At 40.0% G+C, this 19,406-nt stretch overlaps 1 pseudogene; it reads left to right on the top strand.

The window, feature by feature from the left end:
• Positions 1-14,226, top strand: part of LOC110297960 (small ribosomal subunit protein RACK1 pseudogene) — a 103,332-nt pseudogene extending 89,106 nt beyond the window's left edge.
• The last annotated feature ends 5,180 nt before the right edge of the window (positions 14,227-19,406 follow it).

Here is a 19,406-nt window from a genome sequence, read left to right as displayed (position 1 = left end):
TTTAGCTTTGAATTACCTTAGTTCTTAACTAGTACATCCAAAATGACATGATTTTATATTGAAGGCTTAGTACTGAGTGGACAGCTAATACCTTTACCCAAGGATCTCTGGATTAGGGGTGACTTTGTTTATGTAGGGGGACCTTGGCTTTTTCTATAGTTTTCAAGAGTCAGTCTATTCAATAGGAAAGTTAACTATAGCAGTGTCCCAGAAAGCCGTATGTTTTCTCTGAGCTAAGACTCTAAATGATGCCAATTAAAACGGCATTGATTTATTTATATATCTGTTAAATCAGAGATCCCTTTTTCTCTGTTTTTGCCCTAAAAGTTTCTTCCATAGAGATGACAATAAGAAACCGTGAATCTTGGGGGTTGTGAGTAGCCTTGGTATACACTTGTCATGTCCAGGCCAACGAGAATAAGCTTTCAGAAACCTTGGTAGTTGCATGCTGAGGTGGATTCTTTTCTCCTGATGGTGGTGGTCTTAGTATAGGTCTGGAGCAAAGGGCCCCTTGAACACTCATTAGGGATTAAAGCATAGCCGGATGATGCTATTACTGCCCATCCTCAGTCTATATGCATATTTCACTTGGAAACATCACCAGAAGCCCAGAAGGAAACATGAGAAATTTAGGACATAGTTTTTTTTATGTGCAGCATATGCTCAAAATATATTATCAGTTTTTGGTGCTACATGTGGCAGATTTTATGTTCACGGAAGAAAGAAAAAAAAGCACATGTGTGAAAGTCTGATGCTATTATTTTTGGTTTGTCTTCCTATTTAGAAGTTGTTTTGATGTTTATAAATACCTCCAAACAAATAGCTCAATGCAAATTTTTCTGTGAATAGTGATTGAGAAAGAGGGAAAGAGAATATTCTGAGCAAGGGTAGTTTTGCTTCCTTGGTAGGGTTGATTTAAGTAAAGATGGTATATCTGAAGTTGCAAAAGTAAGCCCATTCCATGTCCATTTCCTTCCCACATGAGGGGCTCCTCTATGGTATATATTAAGTTTTATGGCTAAGTGACAAGCTTTGGGAAAGAGAGGTGCAAGGCTTTGGTGGTGTGGAAATAGGTGACTCTCACTCTAAAAAAATGAGGAGAAAATTTTGTTTTTAAATAGAGCAATTGATTTTCTGTTCAGTCCCATGGCTATCTCTGTGATGGGTTGATTAAACTCGATGGAGAAATTCTGATGGTTGTATAAACCTACCATCCACATATTGGCAGTAGAAGGTTTTGTAAGGTGCAGGCCACTTACTCACTGTAATCTCTTTACTTATAGTACACCAAGAGCAAAGGGAAAGAATAGGATTTAAACACTGGAGGGAAACGTTCTTACTTCTGAGGGTACTCACTGTGCATAACATTGTTCCCTGTGCTAATATCCCACTATTTACTCTAAGAGGAGGTTGAAGGAAATCAGAGCTTCTGTGGGCAATAGAAACACAGAGCTGGAATTCTATTCTAGAAGTGACTGGAATCATTGCAACATGAAGAAAACATACCAAACTCATGTTTGTGGGTTTAGAGGAGTGGACAGACAGGAAGAACTTCAGGGATACTGAGGCGTGGGGGTCGGGGGGGGGGGGCTGAAAGCAGACTATAACTCTGGGCTTGAGTTCTGGGTCTATCTGAACTCTACTTCATGGAGGGAAAGCTCAGCTTGTGACTGTTGGGTCCATTGGCAGTGTGATGAACTAGCTTTGAACTGGACCTCCCTGTGGCAACTCTAGGACATTATATAATTTGATCTTACAACAAAGTAGCTGGTGTCTCTTTCTGTCATATAGGCAATGTGACCCAATGTCCCCAGGGTCCTGTGACCAACTAGTCATAGTTACCTTGTAAGCTAGATTTTACCCCCAAGTGTGTGTCTAAGATGTGTCTTGCAGTACATCATAGGGTTAGAGGGGAAGAGAGCTGTCCTTTGTGCCCATCCACATCAGTTTTCCGCTTACACTACCGTCATGTATAATTTGGGGAAAGAAGGATTTAAAAAATAGCTCCAGATGACTCATTGGGTCAAGTTAAGTTGGTTCTCTCTCTAAATATGCAAATAAGACAGATTTGGTAGGGTCAAGATTAGGGCAAATGCTTCAAGTCCAAGCAATTAGGCACAGTGTACCAAAATATCTCTTAATTATGGGTATTAAGCACATTATACATATTTTAAAACTAAACTTCAATTCTGGGGGAAGGTTCTTCAGCACAGAAGAGATTGAATCATTAAAAATGAAATTCTTGGGCTGGGCTGGGTCGGATTGGTGGAGTGGTTCCTGAGTTCACTTATAATACACAAGGCTCTGGGTTCCATCTCAAGCTCTATAACACAACAAAAGAATGGTATACCCCTTGAGTATAATACCCACAATATGATTAGCATATATTTTGGCTTTTATTGTTTTTTAAACTCATCAAGTAATTGATATTGTTCTAAATATTTAGAACAGTAAAATTATTTATCCCAAACCAAATTTGTTATTGAATCCATACTTGATTTGGCTTTTAGCCTATATTCATAATATTTACGTAGTTGGTCACCTTATAAAATAACAACCATTTTTAAAGGAGGAATGTTTTTGTACATTGATTTCCAATTCTTAAGATATTTATGCAGTTTGTGGATGAATAATTTATGTACAATAAATAAAGCCATCTGTAAAATTAAGACAATGAACACATTGTGCTATGAAAAGATTGCTCATGCCTTTCAGATTTCTCTTTTGCTGCCTTCCCACACCTCTATTCCTTATGTAACTCATTTTCTATTATTACATATTATTTTATATTTTCTAGAATATTATGTAAATTGAATCCTACATTAAGAACTCTTTTATGTTTAATTTGCTCAGCATAATAATTTTTCTTTAATCAGCATCATATAACCGTTATTCCTTTGTACTACTGGGTAGAATTCCTTTGTACTACAAGGTAGTATTCCTTTGTAATACTGGGTAGAATTACTTTGTACTACAAGGCAGTATTCTTTTGCATTGCTGTGTAGTATTCCCTTTATCTGAAAGTATTTGAGTTGTTTCCAACCTTACACTTCACTTAGGTCTATGAATGGATATTTTTGTCATCTATCTTAAGGAATCACCAAAGAGTAGAATTACTAGATCATACTATGGTTTGATGTTTTCCTTTTCAACATACTGATTGACAAATCATTTCTTCTTCAAAGTATTTCTACCCTCTCACCTTCCCATCAGAGGTATGGAAGACCCACAGTTGGGCCTGTACTTGGAGTAGTCAGCCTTTAAACATATCCAGTGGACAAGATGCATGGATACCTTTTAGGTGTAATATAAAGATGCACATCTTTGATGACTATTAAAGTCAGACAACTTTTCTCATCTTAATCGTCATTTATTAGACTTTTGGTGAAATATTTTTTTCAAATATCTGCATTTGTGGAGGTATCTCAGTAGTACAGATTATTTGTTGGGATCCCTAAGATTGTGACTTTGATCCCCAATACTACAAACGTGCATGTATCACACACACACACACACACACACACACACACACACACACAGGCACACACACCAACTATTATGCATACCAAAAATCTTTTCTTATATTATCATGTTCTGAAAGGTGTTTGTATGAAAGGTGAAAGCTGATTACCAGATGAGATTTGTAAATACTTCCTCTCCAGGAATTCCAGGAGGGACTATCAGTTAGTGTGTAGGATTTATAAGTAAGCAATCTCTTTCTATTTGTTGCTGTATTTTCATTGTCTTATTTGCCTTTAAGTCATTATACATGTGTATCTTAAGCAATTAGTATAGTAAGTATCCTAAAGAATGGGTTTGGGTATTAAAAACTATGAGTTGAAGGTTAGGCATATTGGTCCATGTTGGTAATTCTAGCACCCTAGAGGCAGAAGTGGATGAGTTGGAGGGTAGTCCTGTCTACATACCAAGTTCCAGATAATTCTGGGAGGCAGTGTATATAAAAATAACAGCAAAGCAGAAAGTGTGGGGAATATTGCAACTACAGTTGCAGGCTGTGATGACATGAGATCTTTGGCTGAAACAGTAGCAGGTGAGTCATTCCACAGTCATTTCTCAGACATCGTCTCTGGCCAGAAAATTAGTTTTCTTACTCATTTCCCCACCAGGAAGCCAAACACACCTGTAAATTTTCAGTAATTAAAGTCTGCAGGCACAGCTGAATCACTTGAGAATCAAGGGACAATTGAGGACCCTACCAGCTGTTTGCTTCTAGTCCTAAAAGTACCAGGATTCCAGAACTTTCCCCCAATTGGAGATAGGATGGCCTCGCCTCACTGTATTGTGAAAGAAAACACTTTGAAAGGACATCAAATAGGAACTTGGAATTTGGATCTGTTTCTAGGCCAATAAGACACAATACCATTCTTTCTTGATGGTATGTAGTAGTAGGGATCTATAGATTCCAGTTATCTAAAATCATAAGGGGAGTCACTAAGCTGTTAGGTTTCATAGGCCAGGTGCATTAAACCCATTGCCATCTTAATGGTGTTTGCTGGTCTTTGTGCTGGACCACTGTCGGTGGGGATCCATGGGGCTCTGGCCAGCCAGAGCAGCCAGAATTACAGTTCTCCGAGTGGAAGCTCTCTAAGGCAGGATGCCTACCTAGCCTCTTCCTGGGACAATGCTGCCTAGGAGTAGGTGGCAGGCATTGAGATGCAGAGGGCAGCTAAGGGCCAAGGTAGAGGCCACTAAGCAGGAAGTGGCTGGGTCTAAGGTCTGTCTACAAAAGCTTGGGAAGAGAAAATTCTTCCCTGGAGTGCTACAGCTCAGTAAGACAGAAACTGTCAGACGATCTTTGGTGAAATAACTCCTGTACTTTATTCCTTGTGGATAGGACTTATAAACATTTGGGGGTGGGTTGGGATCTTTCTATAGAAAGCAGATGCTTTGGTCTGAGATAGAAGGAATCCCTCATCTGCATGTGAAAGAATTTCAGGTGTTGTCCCCACTTGACTGATTGTCACAGTCCTCTCAATAGGGTGTCATGGTCATGTACCCCAGGAGAGGAACCTGGTCGGGAATAGATCTAAATGCCTGAAATTCTCATTTATGGGAATCTCTGGGGTCCCTGAATCTATTGGACCAGGTTTTCTGTCTGGTGGCATGATCCACTGCCCCATAGTGTTCTCAACCTCCAATGAGTTCGTTAAGTAGTAAGTAACCTCATTGTGAGTCAGGGAACATCATTTCTCTCTTCCTTCCACAATTTTCAAGGAATTGTCCAAAACAATTATCTCTCAGGCAGAAGGCTGTATTAAGAATAGGAAGTGTGAACAAAACACCCATGGAAGGAGTTACAGAGACAAAGTTTGGAGCTAAGACGAAAGGATGGACCATCTAGAGACTGCCATACCCGGGGGTCCATCCCATAATCAGCCTCCAAACACTGACACCATTGCATACACCAGCAAGATTTTGCTGAAAGGACCCTGATATAGCTGTCTCTTGTGAGGCTATGCCGGGGCCTGACAAACACAGAAGTGGATGCTCACAGTCAGCTATTGGATGGAGCACAGGGCCCCCAATGGAGGAGCTAGAGAAAGTGCCCAAGGAGCTAAAGGGGTCTGCAACCCTCTAGGTGGAACAAAAGTATGAACTAACCAGTACCCCAGAGCTCGTGTCTCTAGCTGCATATGTATCAAAAGATGGCCTAGTCAGCCATCAGTGGAAAGAGAGGCCCCTTGGTCTTGCAAACTTTATATGCCTCAGTACAGCGGAACGCCAGGGCCAAGAAGTGGGAGTGGGTGTGTAGGGGAGTCGGGGGGGGTTGCTGGGGGAATTTTGGGATAGCATTTGAAATGTAAATGAAGAAAATACCTAATTAAAAAATAAATTAAAAAAAAAGAATAGGAAGTGTGGATGGTGGTAAACTTCAGGGTGTTCCTGTTTTGCCTCCTACATCGTCATAGGGGGAGATAAATGTCTTCCTGCTGTCATTTCTCCATTGGGAGGATAGGGTAGAAGACACAATTTCCATGTCATCAGAGTGCCTGATGAAATGAAAAGCTGAAAAAGCATTTAGGGTTATGCCAACTCCCAATAAATATTAGCTATTGCTGCTAATGACAACTCATTACCAGAAATACCAGCTAACCGTGAGTTAGCTTAGTTTGCCCATGCCTGGGATACCAGCTGCTTTTTAATATTTTGGAAACAATCTATTTGTTTGTTTGCTTGCTTATTGTTTATGTAATAACAACTCAATTGCAAATGGTTTTATTAATATCATTTTGCTTCAGGCTACAAAGAAATGGAAGAAAAAGACAGATTATTACCAACAAGAGACACACTTTGGTTCTTATGAGGTCTTAGAAATGGACAGGCGCTTCTCTCAGTGAGACTGTCTGCTCCACCTGCTAGAGGAAAGAGCAGAGAATACATGGCATAGACTAGTGTTGCTCTTAACCTGAGGTAGCAAAACTCCTTTTTGCTGAGGGTGATAGTTAATGACAAGACTGTATCTGGTCAAAGGGTTTAGAATAACCCTTTGACTGTTGAGCCCTCAGGCATAAGTGGCAGCATCTCTGTCATCCCTTCAAGACTCCAGAAACATCATGGAGGAGAGGGGAGAAAGAATGGAAGAGCTGTAGAATAGGAAGGAGTGTGATGACATGGATGCTTTCTTTCCAATGGATTAAACTTTCAGTTAGCATAAACATATTTTGTTTCATTATGATATTTTACTATATTACTATGTATTTTCAAATATTAATTATGAATAATTGTTGATTTAATTGACATTTTCACAATATGTTTTTTTCATATTTACCCCCTGCTACCCTTTCTTGTTCTGCTCCCATTCCTGCTGATTGCCACACTCTTCCCCACTAGTTATTTTATGTTTGCCTTCCTTTCGTGATGACGTATTGCATTTTATTAGGGGTTTTTATAGGAACTTGGGAGAGGGATTATTTACAGGAGTATGGGCTTACTCTCAGTGACTATACTACTCAGGAACAGGTTTGTCTTTACTGCAGCCACCAGGGAGCATTATGGTTTTGTGCTAACTACCATTATCTGTCTATAGCTCATTCCAGGACCCTCCAAGACCCAGTCTATGATGTTGACAGGACCAGTCATGTACCCATAAATATGAATACTGTGATATCAAGAATGCCAGGGTATTGGCATGCTCTGAAGCTGCAATCTGCACCTCCTCTCACACCTTCTTCTGATTCTTCTATTTTTCTTACCCTTCTTTCATGAAACTTAAAGCCTTGGAGGGAGTGATACATATATTGTGTCACTGTCATGAATATTATGACATAATTTATTATGCATAATTGATTTTGCCTTTCCACAGTCAACCTCATACCCCTTTTGAATCTCTTGCTGGTTCCCTCCTTCCTCCCAAATAGTCATTATTTTGCTTTGAGGCCACATACATCCATTATCCCCTGCTCTTTGACCTCGTCCCCTGTTGTGTGACCTCATCCTTTATACTTTCTTATATAAACATACACATTCTAAACGTAGATTCTTCATGTGAGCTACAACACAGCATTAGGATTTCCGAACCCGTTTTACTTCTCTTAACACAATGTATCCAGTTCCGTCATTTTCCTGCAAATATCATAGTTTAAATTATTCTTTATAACCGAATAAAATTCTATTGTATGTATGAACATTTTCTTTATTCATTTCTCTGTTGATGGGCATCCAGACTGGTTCTATATCTTGGCTAGTGTGAATAGCACAAGTCTCAACATGAACGCGCAAGTCTCTGTACTATTCTGATTTGGAATATTTGGGTATTGCTGAATTATGTGGCTATTATGTTTTTGAGAAACCTTCACACTAATTTCCATAGTGACTGTACCAGTTTCCACTCCCAACAGCACTATATAGGGCTCTCCTTTCCCTCCATCCTTGACAGCAGTTGATATCCTTGGTGGTTTTGATAATTGTCAATTTGATTGTGATACGAAGGAGTTTCAGAGAATTATAATTTGCATTTCTCTGTTGGCTGAGGAAGCTCAATATACTTTCAAATATTTACTGGCCATTTGTATTTTCTTTCAGATTTGTTAATTTGTTTCTAAGTGCTTTATTTTATAGGGTATTTGTTTTTTCTATTTGTGTTCAATTTCTGTAACTCTTCATAGATTCTAGATATTAATCTTTCTGACTTTTAACTATCAACTATCTTCTCTTGTTCAGTAGCTTATGTCTTGGTTGTGTTGATTGTTTCCCTTGCTGAACGAAAGCTTTTAAGTTTATGTGATCCTATTTGTCTATCTTGGGAATTGTTTCTTATGCAATAATAATCTTTATTTTGAATTGTTTTTTTTTTAAACTCTAGAGGCTTCAGAGTTTTGGACCTCACATAGGTCTTCAGTTACTTTTGTATTGATGTTGTCCAGGGTAAAAGATATTGATTTAGTGCCATTCTCCTACTTGTCAAATTATATCTAGGTTCTGCAGGCCCGTTTGTTGGAGACCATGTCTGTTTTATAGTATACACTTTTTATAATTCTGATAAAGAATAGGTGACTGAGTCACCATCTCTCTTATGAGTTTATATATTTGTTTTGAGCCAGTCTCCAAATATGGCTGTGGATACTCTAATGTTGTTTTCTGCTTTGATTTTCAAGAATTTGTGTGTTTCAATATTTTTTAAAATATATCTTTCTATACCTGTCAGGAATGTGTTTGGAGTGTTGTTAGGATTCTGTTTAATATATAAATTGATTTTGATAGTGTAATGTTTTCCTCACTGATAGTTACCAACCCCGTGAATATAAGAAGTCTTAAAAAAAAAAAAACTTCTAGGGTTTTCTTCAATTTTGTGTCTTTCTTTGTAGAGGTTTTTCAACTCTTTGGTTAAATTTATTCCTGGGAATTCATGATTTTTCAACCAATTGTGAATGAGAATTTTTTTTCCAGTTTCCTTTTGCACAGTATATTATTGACATATAGGAAAGTTAATTTTTTAAGCTTCTGTTTTTTATATCTTGATTTTTCATCTTCCTACTTTAAGTTTTCTGTTTTCTGGTGGAGCCTTTAAAGGATTTCAAGTAGAGAACCATGTACTTGTTGTCAAGTAGGGATAATTTGACTTCTTCCTTTCCTATTTATATCTCTTTTCCCCCCTCTTGACCCATGAATGTATTTATGAATTTCATCATTGTCAAATGAAAGCAGGTGGAGTGAGCAAGTTTGTCTTGTTATTTAATTTTGGTTTGTGGTGTATGATCTTTATTGTGGAATAGTCCTGGCTACATCACAGATTTTATTATGAAGATATTTTGAAGTTTTTTAAAGCCACTTTCTTCAAATATAGAAATAACCCTGTGATTTTTATCTTTAAGTCAATGTATAAGCCATAGAATATTCATTTATTTGTCTGTGTTAAACTTTTTTACATTTTTGGAATTAAACTAACTTGGTATAGTTTTCTTTATGTCCTCTTGGATTCAAAAATTTTATTGAGATTTTTCCATTTACATCAGGGTAGTGCTGGCTTTGCAGAATGTGTTTGGTAGCCTGCTTCCTTCTTCCCTCCCTCCCTCCCTCCCTCCCTCCCTCCCTCCCTCCCTCCCTCCCTCCCTCCCTCCCTTCCTTCCTTCCTTCCTTCCTTCCTTCCTTCCTTCCTTCCTTCCTTCCTTTTATAGTTTATGGAAAACTTTGAGGAGCACTTGTGTTAACTCTTATAACAAAGTTTGGTGGAACTTAATCCTGGGCTTTTCTTTATTGAGAGATGTTTTATTACCAATTCTATCTTACTGTCTATTATGCTTATGTTGTTCATATCCTATTAATTTCAATTTTGTAAATCACACGTGTCTAGGAATTCAGTCATTTGTTCTAGATTTTCTAGTTTATGGGTACAAGTTTTCAAAGTATTACTTAATGATCATCTAGATTATATTATGTTCTCTTGTAACGTTCAGATTTTTTGTTTCTAATTTTTTCTTTTACCAAAATATCACCATGACTGAGACTACCCTAGCAATAGAAGCCCTCTCTGTAGCTAGAGCTGTTTCTTGAGTAAAATAATGCTGTCTTTTGGACAAGCAAATGTTGTTCTTTGTGTGCCCACTAGTCTGCCCTGACTCAGCTACCTTAACACTCTCAAAGATTTCTCATTTACATTCCTTCATTATTTGTTAATATTTACTATCATCATCATCATCATCACCACCACCACCATCCTCATAATCATCTTCTTCATCATCCTCATCATCAAGTGTAGAGTGGATCCCAAGACATAGAATTCCTATTCTTGGTTATACTGATTTTTATATTGGCTTGTGTCAATGTAAATGTCTGAACCCATTGATGGCCTCCTTCCTATTTAGATAGGCAATAATGACTAGAAAATGCAGAGCTTAATGGCTGCATAAACAATGATCCCTGACCACAGAATCTTCACTGAGGTTTTCTGGTTGATCAGATAGTTAGTTCATGCTACATAAAGAAAGGATTCAAGGAAGAGCTGGAAAGAAGTTCGTGACTCAGGTCGGAGGATCTTGAAGAGGGATAGTCCCTGCCTAGAGAGAAGCGGAATGTTTTGTGTATTGCCAGTAAGGGATAAGTTAGGAAAATAGCAGAGGCACAGAATGACAGCATGCATCTTCCTGTAACATTCCCTCCAATTTGTTTGGAGGGTGAAGGTGTTGCAAGCAGAAGCCAAGGAGAATCCCAATGAATCCCAGGGACATTGATGACAGAAATTGGGATCAATATAGCCTGCAGGATCAGCTTGCCCTAGGTAGCTGCAGAACATGGAGCTCATGAAACCCTTGAAAGTCACATCATCTGGGCCAAGATGCTGTATGGTGCTTAGAGCAGGAACATCCAGAACTCATCTCTGATCTAGGTTAGGTATAGACAGTGTAGCACTTAGTGCTCTGAGATGGTCTCCTGCTCCCAGCCTGGGCACAGGCTCTAAGGTGTCTCTGTGTACTTATAATGAGGTACATTCTAGAAATAAAATCCTTGAAAGAGAATGGGATATTAATTTTGAAATTAAAATTACCAAAAGTTTGGATCAGCCTTTTACTGTCAAATTTTGTTTGACCTAAAGACACACATATGGTTCTCTTCCTCTCAACATTAGATAGTTAAGTTCATTTTTAATCCATGCCAGTGTAATTGTGTGTGGTACACAGTATAGAACAAAGTGATTATTTCCTGAATGGATATCCAACTGGGGATATATAGCTCAGAGATAGAGAGCATTTACCCAGGTTATGAAAGGACCTAAGTTGAGTCCCCAGAACAAATAATGAAAAGCAAATGAATGTTCAATCATTTCAGTAGTAGTTCTTTAAGAGACTATGGCACCTCTGGAGAACTAACTTAGGAGTGGTCACTGTTGGTTGGAAACTCTGTGTGAACTGATTTTCTACAATGACCACTCCTAACTAGCACACACTCAGTGATGTTCACAATGTAAATGGGTCTCCTGGTTTTAGAGGCATGAAGGCTACAAGTATGAGAACTGGCAAAGGGAGGATATGATTGTGACTTCTCCCCTTGCCTTGGACTCTGTCTTCTTCCCCATGTCCTTGGGTTCTTCTCCTTATTTATGTGCCTGTGTGTCTAAACTTAATGTCAAGCGACACAGCCAAAGTGAATGGAGGTCAGGCTAATAACCTCAGTTTTGCTTAGGGACCTCTGCCTAGTCTCTTTTGACATATGATCTGGGTCTGACATACTGGAGTTGAGTGTAGCATAGGTTTGGAGGGGACACTGCTCAACCTACACCACTGCTAGAAAGTGGAGGAGATTCTCAAGCACAGTGCCAAAGGGCTTTGGATCATTGTGACACTGGAGAAGCTAAAAAACAAGATTCTAGGAATGAGGTGGATACTTTTGATTTAAGCCCAAATATAGGAGCCTTTCTTTCTATGCCTACCACATTCTGGAAACCCTATGAACTTAATGAACCAATAAATGACTTAGTACCAGTCTGTCCTGGCCAGTTAGGGATCCTTCCTGAATTCTTACCATGTGTATGATTCTGAGTGGGTACTGAGGAGAAGTGGCTTATGCACCTATTTCTCATGATGCTGCCTCCCTGGACATCCTGGCTCCCTCCTGCCTTCAGGCATCCTCTCATGCCATCCATCTCCTAGGTTTTCTATACTCAGTTTCTCTTCTGTTTGTGTAATTTACGTTCTTCCTCTCAACCTTATCACCCCTCCTAAAAACGTGCTCAGTTTCTTCAATCCCTGATGACTACGCTTGTGAGTCTTGTGCAAACCCTTGGACATAGACTAATGGAGAACACACTCACTTTTCTCCTATTTTCTCATCGCTTATTGTTAAGAATACTACTGTTTACATGGGTAATAGTGCTAATAGCAAAAGCATAGTGAGTAATGTTTGTGATACTTTCAGTGCAGCCGGCACCAAGCTAGATTAGCTTTATTCCCATTGATGACTCTGGTTAACAGGGTATCATTACTGGATTGGGAGTATGAACACATACTCATAGGGAGAAATGAGCATGTGTCTCTCTGACTCCAGAGTCCATGTGTTAGTCAGCAGCACCACACCTAGCCTGCAGTGGTGCTCCCCTAAGCATCTCTCCCTGTGAATTACAAATTTTGTTTACTAGAGACCTCAGGTTTGACCATCATGGATGGATTCTGACCAGTCATTTTTATTTTATACTGTATAGAGGAACATTTGCCCTTATTAAATAGTTCCAGAGACTGGAAATCAAAGCTGCATCTTTGGTGGCTCATCAACAGTTATAGATCCTGTACAAGGAGAGAAGAAAATGAATTCATTGACAATATAGGTGTTTTAACTCCAGAATATAACAATTGAGATATTGAGAAAGTTTTCAATAGCTACTAACATATTGGAAAGTGAAAAAATTTTCTTTTTTATTAGGTATTTTCTTTATTTACATTTCAATTTTTCCTCTTCTCTTGTTTCCCCTCCAAAAAATCCCCAATCCCATTGCCCCTCCCCATGCTCACTAACTCACCCACTCCTGCTTACCTGTCCTGGCATTCCTCTACACTGGGGCTTCAAGCCTTCACAAGATGAAGGGACTCTTCTTTCATTGATGTCCCACAAGGCCATCCTCTGCTTCATATGTGGCTGGAGCCTTGAGTCCCTCCACATCTACTCCTTGGTTGGTGGTTTAGTTCCTTGGAGCTCTGGGGGTACTGGTTGGTTCATATTGTTGTTCTTCCTATGGGGCTGCAAACCCCTTCAGCTCCTTGAGGCCTTTCTCTAGCATCTCCATTGGTGACCCTGTGCTCAGTCTAATGGATGGCTGTGAGCATCACTTCTGTATTTGTCAGACTCTGGCAGAGCCTCTCAGGAGACAGCTATATCATACTCATGTTAGCAAGCAGCTGTTGGCATCCATAATAGTGTCTGGGTTTGGTCACTGTATATGGGTTGGATCCCCGGATGGGACAGTCACTGGATGGCCTTTCCTTCAGTTTCTGTTCCACACTTTGTGTCTCCTCCCATAGGTAGTATTTTGATCCCCCTTCTAAAAAGTGCTCTTCTAAGAGTGCTCTGTGAGGTCACTCCAGTTTTTTTAATGATGTTGTTATCTCCTCTGAAGGTCAGTTTGCCCTCTCAGGATCCTGGGATGGAACTGTTCCTCTGGGGTCTCACAACGGGCACTATCATGAGACAATTTGTCAGCCATACCAAGAATGTGCTGAGCATGGCCTTCTCCTCTGACAACTGGCAAATTATCTTTGGGTCCCGAGACAAGACCATAAAGTTATGGTATACTCTAGATGTCTGCAATACACTGTCCAGGATGAGAGTCATTCAGAATGGGTGTCTTGTACCCCCTTCTTCCCAAACAGCAGCAACACTATCATTGTCTCCTGGGACAAGCTGGTCTAGGTGTGGAATCTGGCTAACTGCAAGCTAAAGACCAACATTGGCCACACTGTTATCTGAACACAGTGACTGTCTCTCCAGATGGATCCCTCTGTGCTTCTGGAGGCAAGGATGGCCTTTACACTTTGAATGGTATGGACATCATCAATGCCTTGTGCTTCAGCCCCAACTGCTATTGGCTCTGTGCTGCCACTGGTCCCAGTATCAAGATCTGGGACTTGGAGGGCAAGATCATTGTAAATGAATTGAAGCAAGAAGCTATCAGCACTAGCAGCAAGGCAGAGCCACCCTAGTGTACCTCTTTGGAATGGTCTATGGATGGCCAGACTGTTTGCTGGCTATACAGACAACTTGATGAAAGTATGGCAGTATTAGTACCCGCAAGTAATTCTTAGAAAATTACTTAGGCAGATTCTTAGAAAAGACATTCTAATATTTAGGCTTTTGGTGCATATTAGGAAAAGACTTAAGTGCCAAGAGAATTATGGGTCATTTGTAAGTAAATGGTGCCTTTAGTGACAGGAATTTGGGTAGGGATTATAGAAAACAACACTTGTTATTTTACTTAAAGGTGTAAAAGATTGAATACATTTTATAGTATAGTACACTATACTGTGTACTATCTTATTTTGGTTTTCTTCAGTTAAATGAATTATAAACCTAAAATGACTTATGTCTTAGCTCTCCCCTGATCTGTTGGAAGTGTTAAGGAGTAGATCTATCACTATCTTCTGGCTCTTGGCCTGGCCTCTGTCAGAAAAATGACTAGGCTTAGATGTTGGATTTGGGCTCTTTCCGTTGAGATCTCAGTTTACCTTTATAGTTCCCTGAGCAGGGGTGCTGGGGCTTGGGGGGAGGCTGTGTAATGAGAAGGCTTGGAGGGTGCAGAGCATAAACACTTCACAGGAAAAAGGACTCACATTCATTTGGACCTTGGCCATAACTAAATTGTTTTTGGGGGGTGGGGTGGGGTGGGGGTGGGGCGTGTAGTAGGGAAGCTGGAGATTGGTAGTCCTTGGCTCCATTTTGCTTTTCAAAGATTCAGGCTCTGGAGCTCAGGCTAGACAGACTCGGTATTCTGTGCAGACTTCATGGAAGATAATAGCATCTGTGGCATTTGGCATCTCTGACCACAGTTGAGAGCTGTGTAGAAAGACTGACTTATGCTGATGAGCCTGCCATGTTTGTTCCCACAGAATTCCATCTTACCAAAGATGATGACTGGCAGGATGTGGGGACAGAACTCATCAAGGTCACATCTGGCCTGGAGTCTAGCCACATAAGCTGACCTAAGCCTTAACTCCACACCCTTGCATTGAAAACAACTGCAACCTGAATGGGCTGTAGTAGGTTAAATTGAGATAAAGTATATGTGAGGTGGGGACAAAGAATAGTTGGTTCTTTCTCCCTTAGCCACACAGGAGTAGGTTTATGTGGATGCCTTTATAAATTAAAGTGGATTTTATCCTGCAAAACAGTCATCAAATGTGTGCAAACAGAACCATTGTATGTTACCTGTGTCATTTAAATCCATGGAATTTAAAGGAAATGACTGGCAACCTTAGAACTTTAAAGTAAGACTGACATAGTCCTTAATCCTAGCACTCAGCAGGCAGAAGTAGGTGAATCTTTGTTAGATAGAGGTCAACTTCATCAATGTAGAACGTACCACACCAGCTAGAACTATGCACCAAGACTCTGCCTCAGACATCAAAATAACAACAAAGACAACAACAACAACAACAAAGACAACAACAAAGACAACAACAGCAACAAGAAAACACCCATGCAACAGACATGAGATAATATGGCAGTGATGGAGAGCATATTCACTATACATGAGGCTTTGGGCTTGCTTGTCAACACATATACACATACACATATACACACACACACACACACACACACACACACACACACACACACTCAACACACATACATAAACATAAAAGATAGACATTATAGACATTAAATAATCAGACTTGTGATCCATGGTACCTCAAACAAAGGTCACTACTTTCAGCAAGGATGCTGTTCTAAGGCACCTTTGGTTTTGTGTCTTCTCTTTACCTTTGAGACCACAGGAGACTGGGAGCATTCATGGTTGCCTGGCCACAGAACTCAAGGCAAAAATGTAACCATTACTTGAGAATTTGAATGTGCAGTCCCACACACATTAAGAAAAGTTCTCTCTTCAAAATTGTTGTCCTCTCTAAGCTGTCCCAATTTAAGATGGCTTCCTGTCAGATAATTAGGAGGCCCGGGCTTTGTTTATCCCCTACTATGCAGCCACACTTTCTTGTCAAGAGCTGAAACTCAGTGAGAGTTTAAGCTGCTCCAGGAACAGAATCTTCTGTACAGGACTGCTGTTGTGCTCAGCTCACTCAGAACTCTCTGACTTTAGCTTGGACTTAAACTCACTGGTTTTTGTTTGTTTGTTTTGTTGGGTTTTTTTTTCCTGTCTCTTCTTGTCTTCTTCCCTCTCCCAACAGATTTCTCAGCATCTCATACTTGGAGCAAAGATCTCCCTGTCTAAGAAGGCCACAGGTTCACCTTTTACAATCCTAGCCACTATTTTTTTCAAGTGTTTTATTCTCCTGGAAACTGTTAGTCACATAAATCTGAGATCAATGTAGCATCAGCAACCAGCATCTCATACTTGGAGCAAAGATCTCCCTGTCTAAGAAGGCCACAGGTTCACCTTTTACAATCCTAGCCACTATTTTTTTCAAGTGTTTTATTCTCCTGGAAACTGTTAGTCACATAAATCTGAGATCAATGTAGCATCAGCAACCATCCATAAGTCTAGGTTTGGTGCCCCCCAAATATGGCTTCACAGTTAAACTCTCCAGACACACATTTAAGCTGTATGCGTTGCATTGTTGAAGTCCCTTCCCCAGGTAATGATAATGAAGGATGGATTTGGGGTTGGGGAGGATGATGTGAATCAACTTTGAGTTTTAGATAAACAAGAGGACAAGTTGGTGCTAACATGTCCCACGTCATCTTTAAGACAAACTGATACTAAAAGAAGATGATATTTACTCAAAATCCAAAGTTAATTAGGCATTCTGGGCTCTACCTGGCATCCTGTGATGGTCAAAGACTTGAGCATTCCAAGTCCTTTTGTCCTCATTCAAGGAAAAGTACTACATAGTATTGTGACCAATGTTTTGGGTACCTGTCTGCAAATTAAGCACCCAAGAGTTAACACTTTGGAAGTGATCCCCATCATTTTGGTGCCACACTGGACAAGTAAGTGCACTTAAGAATCATTTTCCCTTTTTTCTTCTTCTTCTTCTTCTTCTTCTTCTTCTTCTTCTTCTTCTTCTTCTTCTTCTTCTTCTTCTTCTTCTTCTTCTTCTTCTTCTTCTTCTTCTTCTTCTTCTTCTTCCTCCTCCTCCTCCTCCTCCTCCTCCTCTTCCTCCTCTTCCCCTCCTCCTCTTTTTTCTCCTCCCCTCCCCCTCCTCCTCTTCTCTCTCCATCTTCTTTCCCTCCCTCTCTTCCTCCCTCTCTCCCTCCCTCCCTCCCTCCCTCCCTCCCTCCCTCTCTCCCTCCCTCTCTCCCTCCCTCCCTTCTTTCCTTCCTTCCTTCCTTCCTTCCTTCCTTCCTTCCTTCCTTCCTTCTTCCTTTGCTTTATGCACACTATCCTTTGCATCCCACTGTTACTAGCTTCCTGGCACCGATATATTTAGGGTATATTTGGTCAGTTTATGCCTAGCTGTGGCATCACACTTAGGCATGGTGTTACACACAGAGATGGATGTTTCACAAGCAATGCTTAAGCTAAATTTGAGATTTTGTCTGGACATGTGGCAGTCTCAGACTACCAGAAACCACTGTTTTCCTCAATGTTTCGGGTCAGCTGCTCTAGCCCAGTACTGTAGAGCAAGGCATGTAATTCACAGTACATTGAAGCTGAGATTTCTACATGTATTATAGCATTTTGTTGTCATATCTCTCTCTGTCTCTCTGTCTCTCTGTCTCTCTTTGTCTCTCTCTGTCTATCTCTCACATACACACATACACAGAGTTTGTCTTTCAAGTGGATGACATATGACATGATATAAATGTTCTTGTTCCACAGAATTAGCCGAAAATCAGCAATTCCTAGTTATAGGGAAACAATGCAGCATGTTTGGAGAGGACATCATACATTTCATTTCTCTGCCTACCTTTTGTCATGATATATTTATCAAAATGCAAGAGCTGTTTATAGGTCATGGGTTAATTGCTTATAGGGCACCTGAGGACATCTACAAAGGAAAGAAGTGGTAGGGAATGGGAGACTCTTAAACCTTGGCCATTTTTGATACTGAAGGTCTATATTGTTTTTATTAAGTTTTTAGACAAAGTCTTTTTTATATAAAGATTTATTCATTATTATATGAAGTATACTGTTGCTGACTTTTGACACCAGAAGAGGGCATCAGATCCAATTATGGATGGTTGTGAGTCACCATGTGGTTGCTGGGATTTGAACTCAGGACCTTCAGAAGAGCAACCAGCGCTCTGACCTGCTGAGCCAACTCTCCAGCAATGACAAAGTCTTATAGTACAATCCTGACTGTATTCAAACTCAAAGTTATTCTACTGTATTAGTCAGGGTTTTACTACTGTGAACAGACACCATGACCAAGGCAAAATTTATAAGAAACAACATTTAATTGGGGCTGGGTTACAGGTTCAGAAGTTCAGTCTATTATCATCAAGGTGGGAGCATGGCAACATCCAGGCAGGCATAGCTGAGAGTTCTACATCTTCATCCAAAGGCTGCTAGTGGAAGACTGACTTCCAGGCACCTAGTATTAAGCCCACACCCACAGTGACTCACCTACTCCAACCAGGTCACACCTATTCCAACAAGGCCATACCTCCAAATGGTGCCACTCCCTGGTCCAAGAATATACAAACTATCATACCTGCCTTGGGCTTCTGAGTGTCAGGATTGAAAACCTATGCAAGATACATACACTCGAGTTCCAAAAATCTCAAGAAGCTTCCTCCCTGCTCTCCCATGGTGCTGGCTTTCCCCCACATCATTCACAATAGCTTTCATTTGACCTCATTAGCCTGTTTTGCATGTATCTATTTTAATCTTCAGATTAAAATTTATATAGTTCCATCGGCAAAAGTTCCCAAACCTATACAAATGCAAGAATTTCCTTTGAATCTACCATACAAAGCATTGTCTTATGCAGAAATGCTATAGGGAAGATTGTTCAAGGAGACAAATTGCAGCATCATGTTCCCACTGCATTGTGGGATACACTATTTTGTACATCCCCTTTCCCTCTTAACAATGACCTAGCACTTCTCTGAAAAGCTTGACAATGCCACTTACAGTTATTGCTCTTGAGTTGCACGTAGTGGGATAATTCAACATATGCCCACAACATATAATGATTAAAGGATAGAATGTCACTGTTAACTGTGAAATGTTTCATCAAAAGAGTGCTGTACCTCTATTGTTGGATGTGTATGTTGTACTTCATTTTTTCAATCACTGTAAATAATTCCATAGTAACCATCAGTGGGTACAAATCTGATCATTT

This window comes from Mus caroli, unplaced genomic scaffold, assembly GCF_978045245.1.
Source record: "Mus caroli unplaced genomic scaffold, Mus_caroli_1 scaffold_8, whole genome shotgun sequence".
Lineage (NCBI taxonomy): Eukaryota > Metazoa > Chordata > Mammalia > Rodentia > Muridae > Mus > Mus caroli.
Note: the sequence above shows the minus strand (reverse complement) of the source record. Positions and strands in the feature narration are given on the sequence as shown.